Source organism: Notothenia rossii, assembly GCF_949606895.1.
Source record: "Notothenia rossii genome assembly, chromosome: 9".
NCBI lineage: Eukaryota > Metazoa > Chordata > Actinopteri > Perciformes > Nototheniidae > Notothenia > Notothenia rossii.
The window spans coordinates 78,771,441-78,791,733 of NC_136907.1; the positions used below are offsets into that span (position 1 = coordinate 78,771,441).

A 20,293-nucleotide genomic window follows, 5' to 3' on the forward strand; every position below is an offset into this window, starting at 1 on the left:
TATGTTTGTAAATGAATAATTTAATTTCCTTTCACACTCTTAATTCTATGTATTTTAAATGTTTACAGCCTTTCTTTGTTCTGATCAGCCACACTGGATCCGCCCTGGAGTGAAGGGACCGGAACCCCTTTTTTTAAAACTTAATTTTTTTGCATACAGCAAAATTCTAATATTACCCCTATACACCCTCACATAACTTCATATTGGGCTTCCTTATAGTTGTGTGAAGTAAATAAAACAATAAAAAAGACAATATCAAGGGGTCATTAAGATCTTTTAAAAATATTATTACCCTCTTCAAAGAGACTCCCATGTAGTTAATAAAGTACTTAAACATTAGTTCACAAGCCATACAACTTAAGAGAACATCCTTAGTCATAACCAAACATATTAAAACCTAAATAAGATATTTTTAAATTAATATGAATACCCTTTTCACAAAAAGAGACTTCCTTGTAGTTAACAGTCTGACAAAACTTAAAAAGAGACATCCTTAGCAAGCACAAATAATAAAAAAATTAAAAAAACCTAAATCAAATTTAGAGAGGACAATAACGTATTTAGGTGTCTTAGTGAGTCAACATTTATGGCTGTTTATTTAGTCTGCACGGATTACTTTTTTCACCTAACTCCACCCCCCACTATCTTCTGGCCTCATAGCGTGTGACAGGAAGGGGTGGAGAAAGGGGGAGAGGCCGGGGGTGTGAGGGGACGGGGCGAGACAGTCTCACGCACAACTTCAAAGAGACTGCCTTCATTAACACCTAGATTAACATCAGAGATTTATAACACACCGGTGTGAAATCACACCTGCCTGTTATAACACCTCAACCCTCACATCAAAGGATTAGACAACAAAGGCGGTACACAGGGGGGCATTTCACACCTACGTGTGACATCCACCTCGAACAAAGAGCGGCGGGACTTAGCTCATTAGCATAATTTGGGGCTGGCCCACCTGTCACTTTTTATACATACTAATGTGATTGATGCCGCATCAGTACTACTACTTACGTCCAAATCCTCTGTTTTACGCGATATCGGACACAGAAGAAAGAGGAGGGCGGACCCCCGTCACCACAGCCACCATTGAGAGGAGGAGCCAATAAATAGATACAGGCTGGGAGAGAACGTCATCTCTCTCTCTCTTCACCGCCGCCACCTCGGGACCACATCTGTTGTCCCCTGTACCGCTCTGTTTGTTTCAGAACCACGTTACTTAATTAAAGTACCAATTTGAACCTTTTCCGAGACTACATTGTCTCTTATTTTAACTCCCTCCAGGACGCAAGAACAACGAACATAAATCAACACATGTCATTATAGAAAAGAAGAAATAATGATTGAACACATTAACACCAAACATGAATGTGTGCTAAATCTGAGCGTTTTAAATTGTGGTAACTTTAAGAATTTTCCATTATTGACCTTTGTATTCAGAAAATACCTTAAACTCATTAATTATCTCAATAATGGCTGAACTTTATAATTGGTTTGGAAAACCAATCACTACAGATTTGGAGAGGAACTTTAAGGCAAATCTGGTAAATACATTGGTTGGTAGCATGCCAACTCTTCTGAAAACACAGCCAAGCAGTTTGCATCAACACATGTATCTAAAGGGATAAGTTATACTGATTATCTTTGTTTTAAACATGATAAGGGTTCTTTGTAAACAGATATTACCCAGTAGTATTCACGTGTTAATAAGCACACCTGTAAAATAAATTCAGTCCATTAAAACATGTTTTATCAAATCTTAGTTAAAAAAAAAATAATAACTTGAACAAGCTTGAAATAGACCCTTCATATTTCCCCTTATAAGTAATCTGAAGCTTCTGTTTTAAGGAATGGGCTGAAAACACTAAATCAAGAAAACCCTCTGGAGAGCTGAGATGAAGGCTGTTCTTGAAGCATATTTTAACCCTTTCATGCATAGAGGTCACTACAGTGGACAGCTATTCAAAAGGTGTTTTCTTGTATATGCTTTGTTTTTTTTTGCATTAGCCGCATTCACACCGCAGGACTTTCCCCGGTACTTTGGTTCTTTAGTTCCGTTAGTACCAATAATGTTGCGTTCACACCGCCGGGACTACTCAGTACCGGGAACTCTTTTGGCCATTTTCAGTCCCTGCTAGAGAGGTGGTACGAACCTGGTGATAAAAGAGTGCCAATTTCTATTCTATTTCTATTGGCTGGGTGAATTGCAAACCACGCCCCGTTAGACTCTGAGTTTGATTTGTTAGGCAGCCTTTTTTTTCCTCGCTACAAAACCACATCCACACCTGAGCGAGTAGTTTTTTGTACTTTAAAGCAGTTATGACCACACGTACTACAACACCGGAGCGGTGGAATGATGAGGAAGTGTCGGCGCTTCTGGCAATTTACTCTGAGGACGGGATGCAGCAGCTTCTACAGAAAGCAGTTCCCAACTCCAAATGTTTTGAGCGATGTTCGCAAAAGCTACTTGAGCGGCGTGATGCCGTTATTGTTATGTCTTGACTGTGCAATAAAACATACAAACTGGCGAAGCATTATTTATTGTGTCCCACCCCAAATTTGCAGAATAGAAGAATGTGAGAGCAGACAGGTGTCGGTGGTTGAATATATCTACAATGTTGCAACCTTGTGCAGCAATGGCAGAAACACAAGTCTTACACACATAAACACAAGTCATTTATCATGTCATTTGTTTCAGATAAATAAGGTAAAAACACCAAACAACGGTTAATGTCCTTTTCCAAAATCAGCCTGAGGGGGTAATATATAATAAATACATAAAGATAAAGTCCATTGTTATAATGGGGTATTTTATTTGTAACTGACCCTTATAACCCAGCCTCATGGTGCACATGATTCTTTGCTTGGACATTTTGTTGGTTTGAGTCATTTGAGCTCGGATTCTAGTTGGGACATAAAGTAACACGTATCTTAGGAAGATATGAACTTCATCTTGGTGAAGTTGATGCTGAATTCACTATTTAGTAGATAATCATGTGACACTTTATCTTTGCACTACGGTATGTCTGCTGAGCCTACCTATTATATATATATCATGTACAGCGGGTGGGCTTTATACCCCCTCCCCCGTGTAATTCTTCTTCTCTCGTTTTTTTTGTACTTGCCGTGAAGTGGTTTTGCGGCCTGCCAGTAAACCCAGCGAAGAAGAAGACAAAGTGACGTCACCGTAATCTTGCCTCAGGGAAAGTACCGCGGTGTGAATGCGATTGGCACTAGCCCCCTGGCGGATTCAGTGCCGTGGTACTTTAGTGCCGGCACTAAAGTACGGCAAGTCCTGCGGTGTGAAAGTGGCTATAGTTGCACAATCAGCCACTACATAGGACCCTATTGCATCATCCCATACACTGCTACTCAGTGCCAAGTCAGTGTAAGTGCATGATCCATGTCTCTAAACCAAGATGGACGACAGAAAGCCACATGGACCAAGTCACCCATCTATATCTTGCCAATCCTTTATGGAAAGCGTCCCCTGCAGGTATAAAACATGTGGTGACATCAAGTAACAACTAAGGAATCATATAATTCATAAATGATCAAAGTGTTGATTTTATGTTTGCAGGAAATCCTGATTAACCACCTGTCCACTACAGTGGACGTCATGCATCACTGGCTATATTTCAACTACAATTCATACTGGTACTGCTGCTGTTGTTCCCAGGGCCGCCCTACAGACAGATTATGCAGACTTTGTGGGGCCTCACCTTGTGGAGGGGGCCACACCTTGCGGAGGGGGGCCTCATCTGAGGCGCACCTATGCGCTTAAATTGCGCAATTACGGCCCGTCTACACTACAGGCATCAAACAACCTTGATGCTGGGCGTGTCTGAAGCTTGCCGATTTTTTGCGAGCAACGCGACCAACAACCAATCACATGAATCTCCCGCCTCCAACATAAAAAAGCAATAGCAATGTTAAAACGAAGTAAACTGGATATAAACTCCCCAAACAGGCGAAAACCTACCAGTTTCACCCACTGTCTCTGCCACCTCCCTCCATGCCTGGTTCCTCCGGTTTGTATCCCGGTAAATAGTTCTGGTCGTAAAGAACCGGGTGATTTGCTACCGTAATATCTCGTTTGGAATATGAGGAAATTAACTGCGGTCTGGCTCTCCCAGCTTGCACGTGGTTTGATTGGCTGTGCTTGTACTGGCGGGATTTGCATAAAAAGGATTTGATTGGCTGATGCCAAGCATCGAGCATCAAAAGTTGAACATTGTTGATAGATGCTCGTGATGCTTGCAAAAGCCATGCCATGCTCCCCACAATGCAGTTTGGCGAAGATTACAAATCTTCTACGTCACCCCATTTAAGTGAATGGGCGAAGCGTTGAAAGCATTTTTCGATGCCTGTAGTGTAGACGGGCCGTTAGGGTGGCGCGGCATGGTTTCGCCGCTGCGAGGCTCCACTAGCACTCATCAAATAACTGTGCGTGGGGCCTCAAATTGGTCCCTGGCCCTGGTTATTCTAGAAAATACTTCATCTGCAATATCTTTTTGGGCCCTAAAATCAATATACTTATGTTATTATAATGTAAGTTTAAGTTTGCACATCTTTATTTATCATTTTTTCAAAATGTACATCTCTTCAGTTCAAACCCTGAACGCATACTGTCCACCTGAGTGGACATATAAAAATCTCTTTGAAAAAACTATATTTAAAAAAATAATAATTCAAATCTTGTTTGTCATGCCCCAAGAGCAATAATAACATTTGGTAAAAAAATCCTGACTACATATACATATATATAATACAGACACAGAATGGCAGTGGATTTAATATACATTATAATTATTCAAACTGTTCTGGGTTATAGAAGAGGAGACACTTAATAAGCTCTGGAGTCCTCGACCAATCAGAGGGGAGGTGTTGATCAAATATATTTGTTTACACAAGATCACATTACAAACCTTTAAAAACTAAATTCTGTATATGGTGTTGATTTAGTTCAGATAAAATACATACATTAAACAAACATAGGCCTACGCTAAAATTATAATAAAAAATCTTTTGCAGCTAATATTTTAATACGTTTTAGTAATGGTCAGAAGGAATGCTTAGATATTTAAAAAAATCTTTTATTTTCTTGCATTGTAGTTCAAACATTTTGGGATGCTTTCCAGTCTCAAGACATAACAATATAACATTCAGCCTTCAATTTGAAAACAAAAAAACTGAGTTTGGAATTAGCAATTTATTTCAAACACAAATGTCGCTTTCTTAAAACATCCCCAGTGTTAATTAGTTTTCTTAATGATATGAAATTATACCAAAAGTTTTAAAAAGCCCAACAATTTTCCAACATTTCGGAACACCTTAATTCCTGAGAGACCCCTTGTGTTTCATTTTCAGTTTGTATGTTCCAAACGCCCTAAAAATGTTTATGTGCCTTTACCTGATGTATTGGAATACTGAAGAACTGGCAGGGGAAGACTAATGCTAGATTGCTAAGTTGTACTAACTCTCCTACTTTTTAATTCTATTTACTCCAGAGATGAGTAATGCAAACACAGAATGAATGTAATGGTGTTGATATAGAACAGATACAATACATTTTGCTCTAACGGTGAGTGAGGGTCCATTCCAGCAAAAGTAAGTCCAGGATTATTAAAAACATCTTGTCTTGTTTTTTGTTTTTTATGTAAATGAGTTTGAGTTTGTCGGATAGCTCTGCCTTTGGTGTCTCCTTGTTTCTTTATTATAGCTTCTATGGTATGTAAATGTGATTTGGATATGATGTGTGTTATTGAACCTTGTTGTAGCACATTGTTCATATGCAGACCACTACTGCCCTTTGCATGTGGAAAGTAAACAATGAAGAATGTCTTGCTCCTGTAAAGCCTGTCCTGCAGCATGTGAGTTTTGACAATTTTAAGTCCCCTTAGGGGAATTCATCATTCATCCACAGAAAACACACTGGACGCTGCACTAGGTCAGAAACAAGAGGAGACTGTGAAGTCCACCGTAGACGGACCACTTCCTGTCAAAATGTCCTCTCCATTAAAGGCAGCTCTTTGTGGAATAGCCTCCCAACTGAGTTACGGGATTGTCCCACTTTGAACAGTTTTAAAGGTCAACTAAAGAAATGGTAGAACAAAAACAAAAACAAAACGTGCAATCACCGCTAGATGCACTTCAATACAGGGGCATCTCCTCTTGCACTCGATGTAGCACTCCTGCACTTTATATTTCGTAGCTGCTAAATTTTACTGTCATGTGGTAAATGCTTATGCTGCTCATGCTCTTTCTGCATATCATGTATTTATTTTGCTATGCATATAAATGTTGTGAAATTAAAATGAAATGAAAAGTGAGGTTTCCTCTTCTGCTGCTGGGGGATTCCTTCACACAGTGTCTGTCTGACTGTACTGTCTCTCTCCTCAGATTTAAAAGCAGTTTTCAGGAAACCTAGAGCTGAAACTAGAGTCTGGGGGGCCGAGGAGGAACGGCCGAGAGGAGGAACAGAAGACAAGTGCATCAAGTGTGTGTCTGACCTATTTCAAAACAACCCACACACTCCCCTACTCCATGACCTCCATCTGCAGTCTCTCAGCTGAATGAAGATCCTTCTTTACGCTGAGGGACAAACAAACCCCCCTCCTCTCCAGCAGAAACAGGAACTGTGTTTTGTGGTGCTTCCTTTTTAGTAGACCCTCTTCTTGTTTTGAAATCTGATGTTTATGAGCTGCAGATCCTGGAAACACACAAAACATGTCTGTGTTGTTTTGCTCAGTTTTCTACATGTCAATGTTGCAAGGAACCACTTTGTGCACAGCGTGTTTCATGGGGACACAGACAGTGTTGCACATGGTCTGCTAGTACAGCTTTCAGTGAAAAACAGGGGGATTAATAAAGGTTCATCTTTTTCTTCATTTTTCTGTTGGGGAGGGTTATAATAACTTCCTGTCCCCAGTATTTATAATATTAGTAGTTAGCCTGTTAAGCTCGAGAGCCCCCGGTAGAGGGGGCTGCGTTTTTCTTTTTCACGAAACTGTGTCTCAGGGCTTCTTCATATTTAAAAACCTATTAATGTGTCAAACCAGATTAACGGGAAGAAACTCAGCTAACTGACAATATGAACTTTTTCTTTTTTTACATTTTTACCAAAACAAAACACAAGTCTCATAAGAAGCGTCTAAATGACCCCTGAGCCAACAAATGCTTACGCACTTAGCACAAAAAAATACCCTTATTCAGGGTTGCCAACTTTGGGTACCTGGCTGGAGTGAGATTTTGATATCATGGTGTTACAACCCGGCTCCTGGGCCGTAACAAAAAGCAGGGAGGCGAGACGAGGGGTAACAATAGCTCCACGGCAACAGGTCCCTGAGGCTGGCACGGAGAGAGTGCCCAGAGGAGTCAGAGAGCGAGACATATCCGGCTTGGCTCCTCTTGTATTCTTCTGCAGGTGCAGCTCATCAGGCACTGGAACCTGCAATCACCCACAAACACACACAGGAACGGACGGCACCCCACGTGGTGTGGAGGGGTCGTCACAATGGGTTTAATTACACATATGCGCACTAAATGACTGCTATCGTGTCAGTAGGTGGACCTTAGCATATATGTAGGATATACAATATATAAAAATACACAATATTGGACACAGACTATAAAGGGCACAAAGTTTCATTCACTAATGAAAGTCAAACACGTGTTTGTTTCCACTGTTTTATTGTGTGCATAGGCCTGTCGCGATAAGCAAATAATTGACTTATCGTACGATAAATAAAAATGAACTCGATACATTGCCATTTATATGAGGATGTGACTAGCAGTTTGAAAGGATGTACTTGAATTATTATGATATATTATCATTATGTCAGTGGTCTAAAATGGTCATACAACGGCGCCGACAATATTATCGTTTATCGCAATAATTTCCGGGAAAATGTATCCAACAAAAACACACACACGCAAACAAATCTACAGACTTACTCCAAACTGCCAAATATATTAATTAACACACTCTCACTCTCATATACTCTTTGACTCTATTTTGGCCTAGTAGAACAATAAGCAGCAGACTTTTACTTTTTATCATTTCTACTGGATCTTAGATCTGCGCATGCGCAATACGGGTCGGGGATTGACCAACCGGCTCCCACCGCTCTGTCTGTTAACGTTGTTAAGAGTGGAGGGAGCCGATCGACAGCTTGAGCAGCTGTCAACTGTTGATTTGTGTTGATTCTCTCGCGTCCCTGGAGAGAAGTTTAAAATAAAGAGACTAATGGAGTCTCTGAAAAGGTTCAATTTGGTACTTTAATTAAGTAGCGTGGTAATGAAACAAAAAGAGGTGAGAGGGACAACAGCTGTGGTCCCGAGGCTGCAGCGATGGGTGAAGAAGTGAGCAAACAAGCCAGGAACCCCCCGTCTATATCTGATGAAATGGCTCCTCCTTTCATGGCGGCTGTTGACGTAAAAAAGGAACCTCCCTCCCTGTGTTCTTCTGTGTCCGATATCGCGTAAAACAGAGGATTTAGGCGTAATGTCTTCAATGTATAACTCCACATGCCTTTTCTCCTCATACTCTCTTTATTTAATGCATTTTAACGGCTGTAATCGTTGTTAACATAAAACCAGAAGTTAACGTCACTGTTGATATCCGGAGACTTCTTCCAGTAAAGCTTTTCAAAATAAACTTTAGCAACAACGTTAGCCACAGACGACTGCTAACCGGAGATGTTTTCAGAATAAAATAGTTTTAAGGTTACTCTATGTTTAAACTAAATTACGTCATTAAACATTGATTTGAATTTCTTACACAACTCAACATTGTAAATAACCAACCAAAAAACGATCATCTTGTTTTTGGCGTGAGAATAGTTTGGGCAGCGTGAGAGCGAGAGATTGAGCGTGAAAGCGTGTGTCACACGCCAGATGCGTGAGAGTTGGCAACCCTGCCTTATTACTTACTTACTACTGCACATACAAGATATCAGATTAAAGATGAGATTCCACAGATTATATCGATATTAGTATCATCACCAGGGACGTGCACAGGTACGGGCTATTGTTGCTTGGGCAACGGCTCGTTTCCCCTTTTTGGCTGACCTGCCCCTCTGGAGAGAGCGAGAGGTTTTTTTTTTCTTTCTGTTGTGGTCGAATCAACATGATAAGCCCACAATTAGTATTGTAGTGTCTCGCTGCGGGAAACACACCAGCTTCATTTTTCTTCTTCTACTACTTCTTCTTCTTACATTTAATTGCCCGCATGGTAAACTCCCTCGCTCTCTTTTCTTGATCGCCCTCTCACAGGAGAACACTTCACTGCTCGCTTAATTGTAGGATTTCTGCCATGTCTCTACTTTAATTTGACCGTCTCTGTTATCAAGTTATGGAATACTAAATAAGTAATTAGATACCTTACCGTTAATGCGCTCATAAAGAATGATAAGAATAAGAATAATGCGTATTGAACTGGTTTCATTAATTTGTGAGTTTATTTAAGGTAATTATAGAAGCCCTATTTTATCAGTATGTTTGCAATGGTCAAACTACATTGAATTGTCCCCATTTTTTCTTGAGTAGTTACTAACATTAGATATTTTAATGAGATATGGACCGCAATACAAAAGATGTCCCTGGTTTTCATTTAAAAAGTCACCGAATGCAAGTAGTTGCCTTAGCTTATTTTGTTATGAGATGATGATCTGAATGTAATAATCGTTTTGGTGTTATATATCTTTTTTTTGGGGGGAGGCCCTTTTTCCAGTTTAGAGCAATAGCCCCTCCAAATGTCTGTGTACGTCCCTGATCATCACAAAGCGATCATAAATTGTGACAGGGGAAGCAAACTCAGACATCACAACACGTAGCATTACGGAGCATTCACGGGAGATCGTAATTTAGCTGTTATTCTGATCAAAAGTCGTGTTCAATGGCATTAAAACGATAAAAAAGCGGCTGAAGGTTAATCCATAGCTTAATCCAGTGTCAGGCCCCCCCTTTGGAAAATAAAAAAGTCGGGCCCCCCCCAACACAAATAGTCACATAATGGGCCATTTATTAAAATGCATCAAAAGAGATTTTCTATTTCTTTATGGATATTTTACAAATCACTCACCTTTTAAACTTTATTCTTTTTTTACTGTCATATACAACACACTCTCACTCCCTAAACGTCCAGGAGCGACGCTTGGTCAGGGTGACCGTGGCGTGCAGTTGTGACGCGCCGAGGCTCCTTCAGCTTCATAAAGGGACGCAAAGAGCTTTCAACTGATTGCAATGTATTCCCATCGGCTGCGGTATTTGACGCTTAGGGAAGTACCACATCCATTTATGTCGGCAGCTCTTAAAGGCAATGTGAGCAACCATTCACCAAAAAACACCAGATTACCTTTGTTAATGAAACGACATTGATAGGTTTAAATTGTGTACAATGCTTTTGAGTTTTTCCCCTTCAATTCTGAGAAACAACTTGTTTTCTCTGAAATGTGGAGCGCCAAAGAGACTACACTACCCACAATCCCCAGCTATTGTTGTGATGACGCCTGTCCGCTTCGCGATAAACCCCGTGATTAATCTTCAAGCTCCGGGATTGGATGTTGGAGTGGCAGTGTGCCAAGGTTACGCCGAGCGTCAAGCTCTTTGAAATGGAACGAAACCACGGCAGACTATTCAAAACTGGACTCGAACGCCCCCCCAGAACTACACATGCTGGCTATTGTGTTTCGCAACATGTTCTCTATGGCACGTCTCTACTGGGAATTCTAGTTTTAAAATACGTTTTCGGTTTTTTTCCGAAGTTGACAGTATTAAACTGTGTATAGCCCTGGAGGTTTAGGAGATTGGAAACAAATTGGTGTGTACAAATTTAAAACATGTAATTACTAAATGGGTGAAAATCGCTTGTATCCATAATGGGCAGCATTAATATACAGTATACCCACATGACAGCTCATTTGTCACGATCTGTCTGTGTTGTGTTTTGTCTTTTTCTGTTTCCTGTTCTATTTTGAAAAGTGTTCACCCCCTGTCTTGCCTGTTGCTTTCTGTCTGTTTTACCTCCTACCTGATTACCCGATTGTGTTCACCTGGTGCCCCTGTGTTTTCTCCTCCCTCCTCACCTGTCTCTTGTTTGTTTGATTAGTCCTGTGTGCATTTAGGTTCTGTGTTTTCTGTTAGTCTTTGTGAGTTCCTTGTTGTTCTACTGTGTTCTCAGGGAAGAGTTCTGTTTGCTCCATTTAGCCTTGAAATAAAGGTATTTTCGGTCAAATCTGCATTTGGGTCCTGCCTGCTTCACTCAACCCTGACATCATTGTTACTTTGTAATTCTACTCCACTACAATTCAGAGGTTAACCTGGTATTTTTACTCCACTGCATTTATTTTAGTTACTTTGCAGATTCTGATTAATGATGTGAAATATAAACAACCCTTAAATCAGACTTTAGTTACACCTGAGTAAAGTTCAGGGAAGGTGATTGTCAAGTGCCAACAATCAGGAGAGATATTTGATAGTTGGAGCTTGAGAAGACTAAACATTTATCTGCATATCTCTATAAAGTATATTCAATACTCGTTATTCTCTACTAATAGTTAATTAAAAACTGTATATAAATGCTATTTTGCACATCCCTTTCAAGATATTCAAAGGTTTATTGTCATATCATATACACAACTACGGTGTAGTTATGCAATGAATTAAAAACTTGGGTCACAGGTTCCTCAACAGTGCATTACAAGACATCTATCAATATGGGTGTATACCTCCACCATTAAACTGTCATATTCTGCACATTTCTTATACTATCTACATAAGAGTATAATTAATGTGTATAATATCAGTTGAAGTAAGTGCTTCAACATAGTTAACATTGCTGGAAAGCAATATATCAGACGTTAAGTACTTTGTCAGGCTTAATATGTATCTGTAGATAGATACCCCCAAAGCTTTTTTCTTATTTGAAAGAAGACCTTAACCTAAAGTATTATTAAATGTGTTAATAAAGGTTAATTAGTTTGTCTGTTTTGCACATCCTCCTATCTTTGTACATCCGGAACTAAACTGTTTTATTGTAGAGATCACTTACAGTATCTTCTTGATTTTTGATATTCTATATTTCTATCATTGACCTTCTACTTTCCCTCCTATGAAAGTATGTACTTTAATATTTTTTTCATCAACACAAGGTACACGCAGCATACTAATAATAACTTTGTATTATTAGTGTAGGACACTTATGTATGTATAACATCTGAAGATATGTAGTTTTATTCATGTTTTTACATAATTTTACAGGATATTGCTATACTATTTCTCATGTTTTACTTCTACACATTAATATCTGATTTGTAAAACATTACAGACAGAAAGGTATATCCGTCATTTAATGGTAAGCTATTGAAATTATGATTCCATAGATGTGTCTCCCATCACCCAAATCCCCTGACTATTCTCTCAACTCAGTATTTACATTCTCATATTCAAAGAAAATCAGTAACATCTTTAAAAACGTGCATTGCGGCTAAAACAGAAGATAAAACACTGGCATGTAATTTACGTTAGAATAAACAGAATGGTTTTGAACAATAGATGAGCGTAAAATCTACGTATGAATTTATGTTTCATCCAATCACAGAGCTTGTTGACTTATCACGAGGTTTGTCAAAGCGGACAGGCGTCGTCACAACAATAGCTGGGGATTGTGGGTAGTGTAGTCTCTTTGGCGCTCCACATTTCAGAGAAAACAAGTTGTTTCTCAGAATCAAATGGGAAAAACACAAAAAGCATTGTACACAATTTAAACCTATCAATGTCATGTAATTAACAAGGATAATCTGGTGTTTTTTAGTTGATGAGTAGTGGAGATATCACCGTAAAATCAATCGACAGTAAGGGGAATACTTACTTCCGGGTGTGCCTTTAAGAGCTGCCGACATAAATGGATGCGGTGCTTCCATGAGCGTCAAATACCGCCGCCAATGGGAATACATTGCAATCAGTTGAAAGCTCTTTGCGTCCCTTTATGAAGCGGAAGGAGCCTCGGCACGCCGTCACAACTGCACGCCACGGGACCCTGACCAAGCGTCGCTCCTGGACGCTTAGGGAGTGAGTGTGTTGCTCTGGTTGGTCTGGTGCCTTGCCTCTGTTGTATTCACTGAACACGGGAAATTACAATCCTGCCGTCCTCTCTAGTGTCATGATGAGGTTCAGGTAAAGCATGGTTAATGTATTACAGGGGTATTCAACTAAAATTCAACGAGGTCCAGGTAGAGGAAATCTCCCCATGCAAAGGTCCGGAACATCAAAATGTCTAAGTTGCTTCATGAATTAGTGTGATATTGAAGTAGCTTGTAACTTTATCAACGTCTGCATGTAATCAACAACTGACTGCCAATCAAATAAAGAAAGTACAATTCATAAACAACAATATTTATTGTCAATGAACATTGAACTATACAGATATACAGTACATACTGTGGGTATGTGTAATGTTCCTCTGGGGCTGCATTTAAACATAAAATAGAGAAAATAAATAAAATAGCTTTTGAAAATGTGTGCATCTTAAAAGTGCTTAATTTAAGATAAATAAAATATAGTGTAGCAGCTTGAGTTTCCCTTTTTCTTTGTTTACCGTTTCACATCATGACTTAACAGTTTCAGACGATTATAGAACAATATCAGTCTTTACACATCATAACAATTCAACAGTTTTAAAGTTTCTCTTTCTTTCCCTCTTATATTGCAGTCCCTCAATCACTTTTTTTTTGTATTCAGTGCGAGAATTGAGCTGGAGCTTGTCCTGCCAGGAGTTTGTAAATCTGGGCTGAAATGGTGTCAGGGCCATTCTCATACACACATGCAGGCAGGGCCGTATCCAGGATTTCCTAAATACCGAGGTCCAAATATGTTAGGGGGGTTCGGGGGACACCCCCCGAGATTTTTGGGATTTTCATGATCTAGTTAGGTGCTTTTTAAGTCCTGTGGGGGGTCACACATTGGATAATATATTGATTTCAAACCATGTCAGTGGGCTGCAGCATCAATTATTTTTGAAAGTGCAATGCATAAGAATCAGTTGATTGTTACTATTAATGATCAGGATATGCAGAAGAGGCTAAAATGATCACAACACATTGTGAACATTCATTTTCCACGTCTCTCTCCTTTCCATAACCTGCAGCCTGTCTTCCATCTTCTTGAGTCTCTCTGTCTTCTTCCTGTTCATTACTCTCTCTGTCCTCTACTCTTTCTCTTTGTTCAATCTCCCCCTCGTTGTTCACTTTTTGCTCCTCCTCACTTGTTGCTCCTGCCAGTGAATCAAAAGAAATTCAGCAATTTAGTTAATTTCACTTGTTTGTTTGCATTCTTTTTGTCATTTAAATCTGTTTTGTTTGATTATCAAAAGAGAACAAAGATGTAAGCAAATTGTGTTTTATACAATTGTATGTTATTATGACATCATAACTGCAATATATGTAGGCCTATGTTGTTTTACAATTATGCCAATTGTAAATTAAGACTATTGTTATAGATATTATATATATAGATATAGTTATAGATATATATATATATATATATATATATATATATATATATATATATATATATATATATATATATATATAGATGGATAGATGGATAGATGGATGGATAGATGGATAGATGGGGTTATTAAGCCTACATTATTTTTGTGTGACTGTACCTGCAGTTCCTCCCTGACTTCCATCACTTTCTGTCTCTCTCTCTCTCTGTCTTTCTCTCTGCCTGTCCTGTCTCTTCCTTATCAAAGCTGAGCTTCGACTGACGTAGTCTTTTCATTATATCTGAGTCAGTGTAAAAAGAAAACAATACAATGTTATATCTTCAATGTTTTACTCAAATTGAAATGAAAGAAAAACATTACAACGTTTGTTCAAAGGTAATCCTTCTGACATTGGATGAATGTAATTCACTTTAGCTCTCTAGCTAGTTTATTCACGCAATTTAAACCAAAGTATAGCTGCAATATAAGTTAGTGTGCATTTTGTCGGACGTCCACTGACTAACGTAGAGCGTTCACACAGGATCTGCTGGTCATATGATGTCCCGATGAACAGAAACACAAGCAGCCCGCTGGACTCAGATCTCTAGATAGTTCATCACTCCTTCGCTGCTACAAGTCCGGGCTGCTCGGATGCGGTGGTTTGTTGATACATGTCTTCTTCTTCTGTTTGCTTTAATCGAGGCTACGCAGTTATGCAGCGCCCCCATCGTCAGTAAATGGAAGTACTACAAAGAACCCCATTCAGTGCAATTATTTCACAAGTTTTGTATACGCGGCTCGAAAGATATTACCGAGGTCCGGACCTCGGTGACCTCAATGGTAGATACGGCCATGCATGCAGGTGCTCATTGGTTAGCCTCAGTTAGCCTGCGCTGGAACGATATTTAGTTTTAGATTTGATCCTGGTGGACTGATCATATTGGGCTCTGAGACTGCTTAATTTTTGTGACCTCAGTTCTGACTTGAGAGGGAATGTTCAACCCAGTCTCACAAAAAAACGTGTAATAACTACGTTGGTTCACAATGTAGGACGTAGTATTTCTACAAAAACGGCTCTGAAATTGTAAGATCCCTACGTTTTTTTCACCATTCATTCCAATGGCTGGCGTCTATGTCACGTGATCTTCACATTTCTCCCTGCAGAAAAAAAAAACATGGCCAAACTTCGTTTTATTCTCGGTGTAAAATGCCTGTTTTAAAGTTAGTTTGGCCATTAAAATGCATTTTGATGTCATTTGATGCGAGAAATATGAGTTGTTATTTCCGATTATGTGTGCAGTGGATGTACATGATCTTTAGTTTGCTAGTTATTACGAAGATTACTTCAGGAAATTGTGTCTATACAACGTTTTCATTGTTACCAAGGTGGTTGCTAGGGACGCTGCTATCAATATTATTTCTGTTATGTTGTGTAAAATAGTGTTATCTTTATTGCTACCCCCTTCCCCGTCAATGTTGGTCCACAGCGCAAACGTATTAGTTTAACAAAATCCGCAATTGTGGCATAGTGTGGTGCCGAGAGATGGGAGTCGGAGGCGGGGTATCAAAGGTACAAGCTAGACTTTTATTTAGCATCTCAAAAACAGACCGGCGGAGACAGGATTGCCGGCTCACTAAAATGTTCGTGCAGAACAATACCCTAACCCATAGATCCGTGGGTGAATAATGTCAATCACCACAATAGATACGTTATTTTCCCCTGTGCAATTCTCCATTTACTCAACAATAACACATAATTATCCTTGTGTTTATTTATTTGTTTGATTAATAAACACAAGTTGGAGTCCGTCAGGACCGAGGGTCGGAGCAGCTCATTTGCTTTACAGAATATTACACCCGGAAGTAAGTATTCTCTCCGCTTCGCTTGGCAAACCCCGTGATAGTCCTCAAGCTCTGTGATTGGAGAGTGTGCTCCGAGGGTTACGCCGAGCGCCGAACAGCACTTTGAAATGGGATGGAACCACGGCAGACTGTCCAAAACTGGATTTGAACGCACCCCGTCCCCCCCTCCCCCACTCAGTCCCCAGAACTACACATGCTGGCTATTGTGTGTTTCGCAACATGTTCTCTATCTATGGCACGTCTCTACTGGGAGTTGTAGTTTTAAAAGACGTTTTCATATTTCCCATAATAAGAAGTTGCCAGTATACTGTGTACATCCCTGGAGGTTTAGGGGATAGGAAACACTCAAATTTAAAACATATGATTAATAAATGGGTGAAAATTGCTTGTGCCCATAATGGGCAGCATTAATATACCCACATGCCAGCTAAGGTCAGAAGAGCTTTATTTAACAGCTGGTCTTATGTCTGTGACCCCTCCTGTTGTTCATTGATAAGCCTGAAACATGCACTTGTCAAGGTTCAGAGGCACATTTTGCAAATATGGCAGTAGCCATCGATCATCTTAAGATAAGATATACTTTATTGATCCCAAGTTGGAAACATTTGCGTTACATCAGCATGTGTAACAGTTGTAAATATGCAGTGGTGTTTATTTGTAAATCATTTAGTATAATCACACAAATTCTGTGTTTCATATTTAATAATTCTGTGTTCTTTATTTATTGATTGTTCAATACCTGACAAGGCCGGAGATGAAAAACTTGGGTCACAGGTTCCTCAACAGTGCATCACAAGACATCTATCAATATGTGTGTATACCTCCACCATTAAACTGTCATATTCTGCACATTTCTTATACTATCTACATACATCTTATATAAGAGTATATTATGTATAATATCAGTTAAAATAAGTGCTTCAACATAGTTAACATTGCTGGAGGTATACACAAAGTTTTTCACTCATTGCATAACTACACCGTTTGTGAATATATGTCAATAAACCTTAGAAAATCTTGAAATCTTGAAAGGGATGTGCAAAATAGTCATTATATACAGTCTTTAATTAACTATTAGTAGAGAATAACGAGTAATGAATATACTTTATAGGGATCCTATTAATATCTAATAATGAAATTCAATAACATGCTTTAACCACTAGGTGTCCCTTTCTATCAGCTGTGCACCTTTATGGTGTAAATACAGCCTATATACCAAATGGATCAAATATAAAAGTCAGCCGAATTAGTGTTGATAGTGCAAAGAGACGTATTGTGTGAAAATAAATGTAAGATGTTGTTTAATTGCTGATATATTATATAGAGCCCTGATGAGAAGACTTCTAGGCAAACATGAGGAACTGCCGCCAACACTGAAAACGTGACGTGGATCATAAATATATCAGCAATTAAACAACATCTTACATTTATTTTCACACAATACGTCTCTTTGCAGGATCAACACTAATTCGGCTGACTGATGTATTATATTTTTGACTCAATAATATAATACATGACTTTGAGAGTAGGCAATCTCATATTAACAAAATTAATTAAACAATACTTATCACGGCGATGGTGTACTGAGATAAAAAACTGTGTTCTGAGATGTTTTGCTAGGGGGGCGCTTATGTCGCTTAGTGGGTCGCGCCGGCTCTGCATGCAACACACACACACACACACGGAGGAGATGGCGGAGAGAACTCGCTCCGAGGTGTGGTTAATCTTTAAGGCCGCTACACACCAACCTGAGACCAAAGAACGTGTACCGAAGGCGTCCCGACTTTTACGTCCGCTATGTCGCCTGCGTCGGCTATGCCGCCCGCCTACGAACACACCGCAAAGACTTCTGTCGACGAGTGCCAATAACTGTCCTTACCAGCAGGTAGCGGTAGTGTGTATTCGTCATTCAAAAGACGCAACAACCGGATGACATACTATACACGAGAGAAGAAGAATAGACTGCATGATATAAACAAACAAAAAATAGCGTCTGGGTTCCATTCTCACTCTCTCTCGTCGATCGAAAACATGTAAACATAAAGAAGAAACTCTGGCGTCCGGGTGAGATGAAAATGAAAAAGATTAGCTGTCTGTGTGTGCCTTCTTAATCATTTGTTTTGGTCCCACTTCCGCTTCGCTTCTCATGCACTGATTTGCGAGGCTGAACAGCCAATCAGAGTGATTTCTTTGGCCGACTTTCTTTGGCCAACTTGAATCGACTGCTGGAGGTGTGAAAATGTGCAGTAAAGAGACGACGGTGTGGGACACACCAACCTGAGTAGGGCGACTGCCTCTGACTCCCAAAATCGGGTTGGTGTGTCAGGGGCTTTACCCGTCTCGATGTGGATGATGCCTCTACCAAAAGTACCATAAGAGTTTAGCATGTAAGGGCGCTAACACAAGCAGTTTGTCTAAACATTTAGCAAAAGTGCTCCACATTCAGACGGAGAAATCCACCGTTTTCGACTGTCTTTCTAGAAGCTCTGTAGCCCCATCCATGAGTAACGTTTCCACGTCAGGTGTTATGAATGCTAGCAGCAACACACAGAGTTAACTCAATGATATTATACAAACATGGGTTAATGATTAGAGGAAAACTGAGTTATTTATTTTGTTAAAGTTTCAGCTATTCTGTTTACAATTCTGTCATCAGATTATTTAATACGAATTGTTAAAACATTGTTGTTTCTTTTGATGTGAAATATTATTTATTTAAATTAAATGAAAAGCAATGTTAGTTTTGTTCACAATTTGTTTAGTTAGTTCACCTTTTTTTTCTCCAAAAGAACCGATAAAAGTACCGGTAAAAGACCGGATCGATAAGTGGTATCGATAAAAGTAGTAGTACCGTTGAAACCTTAACGATACCCATCCCTAACCTGTACTGGAGAGAGTATGTGTAAAGAATCAGGAAATAAAAATGAACTCACCTTGTGTTAAACCTGAGAGAGAAAAAGCGTTTGAGCTCCATACTGTTTCAGAAATAATCCTTGATGTGGTTTGGAACATGATATGCACTTTTCCTTGTATGTTGTTATTTTTGTTTTGTTCCTTTCCGTTCACTGTCAAGTGGGAAATAAGTATTTTTTGTGTTTCCCACGATACTGTTATGTTTGACTGTGAAAAAAAAATATCAAGGACAGACCATCTATTTCAATTTTATTTAATTGTATTTAGAAAGGAGCAGTTCATATGAGATTATTTTCTTCTCCCTGCTCCTTTTTGATCAATGGTGTGTTTACAGAGACATGTTTTGTTAACAATTATTATACATTAAGTTTTGCATACCATGAACGGAAAAAATAAAAATGAAATATGGAGTTTAATCACGGCAGCATTTAGCTGAGTTTCTGCTGCTAGAATTCTCCTGATCAGATGCTCAGCATACTGTAAGGCCCCCACCCCTCTCTTTTCTTTTTTTAAACCAGAATCACCTCTTTAGTAACAGCTGAAATAAAAGGGGATGAGGCTAGAATTTTCTGTTTGGTATTGGAGGAAAACAAATCATAGACATGTTTTTTATATATTTGTATGTATCTGAGAACCATATGCCTAAAAATAGGAGATCTTTAAACCAGATGTATTTATTATAATTTGTGTATTTATGTTTTAGGACCTACTCGAAAATGAGATGTTACATCTCAAGAGGCTACCCTTCAATACATTCTCAAATCTAAAGTGAGGGAACTTTTACACTTCAGGGTCAGACACACTATTGGAGATAAACATTATTTTCTGCTCATATTAATTACTCTGCAATTGGTCTAATCATGTTCTTCTTTAGTGATTAAATGGAGATTTTGTGATTTTCTGAAATCGAACTTGAAGAGGTAACATGGAAATACTAAAGTTAAGTAAAAGTACCTCTAAACTGAACTTCAGTATTTGGGTTAATGTTTTAGAGACTTTGCAACAAGGAGATAAAGAAGGCCAGAAACA

General features: G+C 39.2%; 1 protein-coding gene across 1 annotated transcript in view; it reads right to left on the minus strand.

The window, feature by feature from the left end:
- LOC307020564 (GTPase IMAP family member 4-like) overlaps positions 1 to 20,293 on the minus strand; it is a 186,245-nt gene that overhangs the window by 28,556 nt on the left and 137,396 nt on the right. The window lies entirely within an intron of this gene.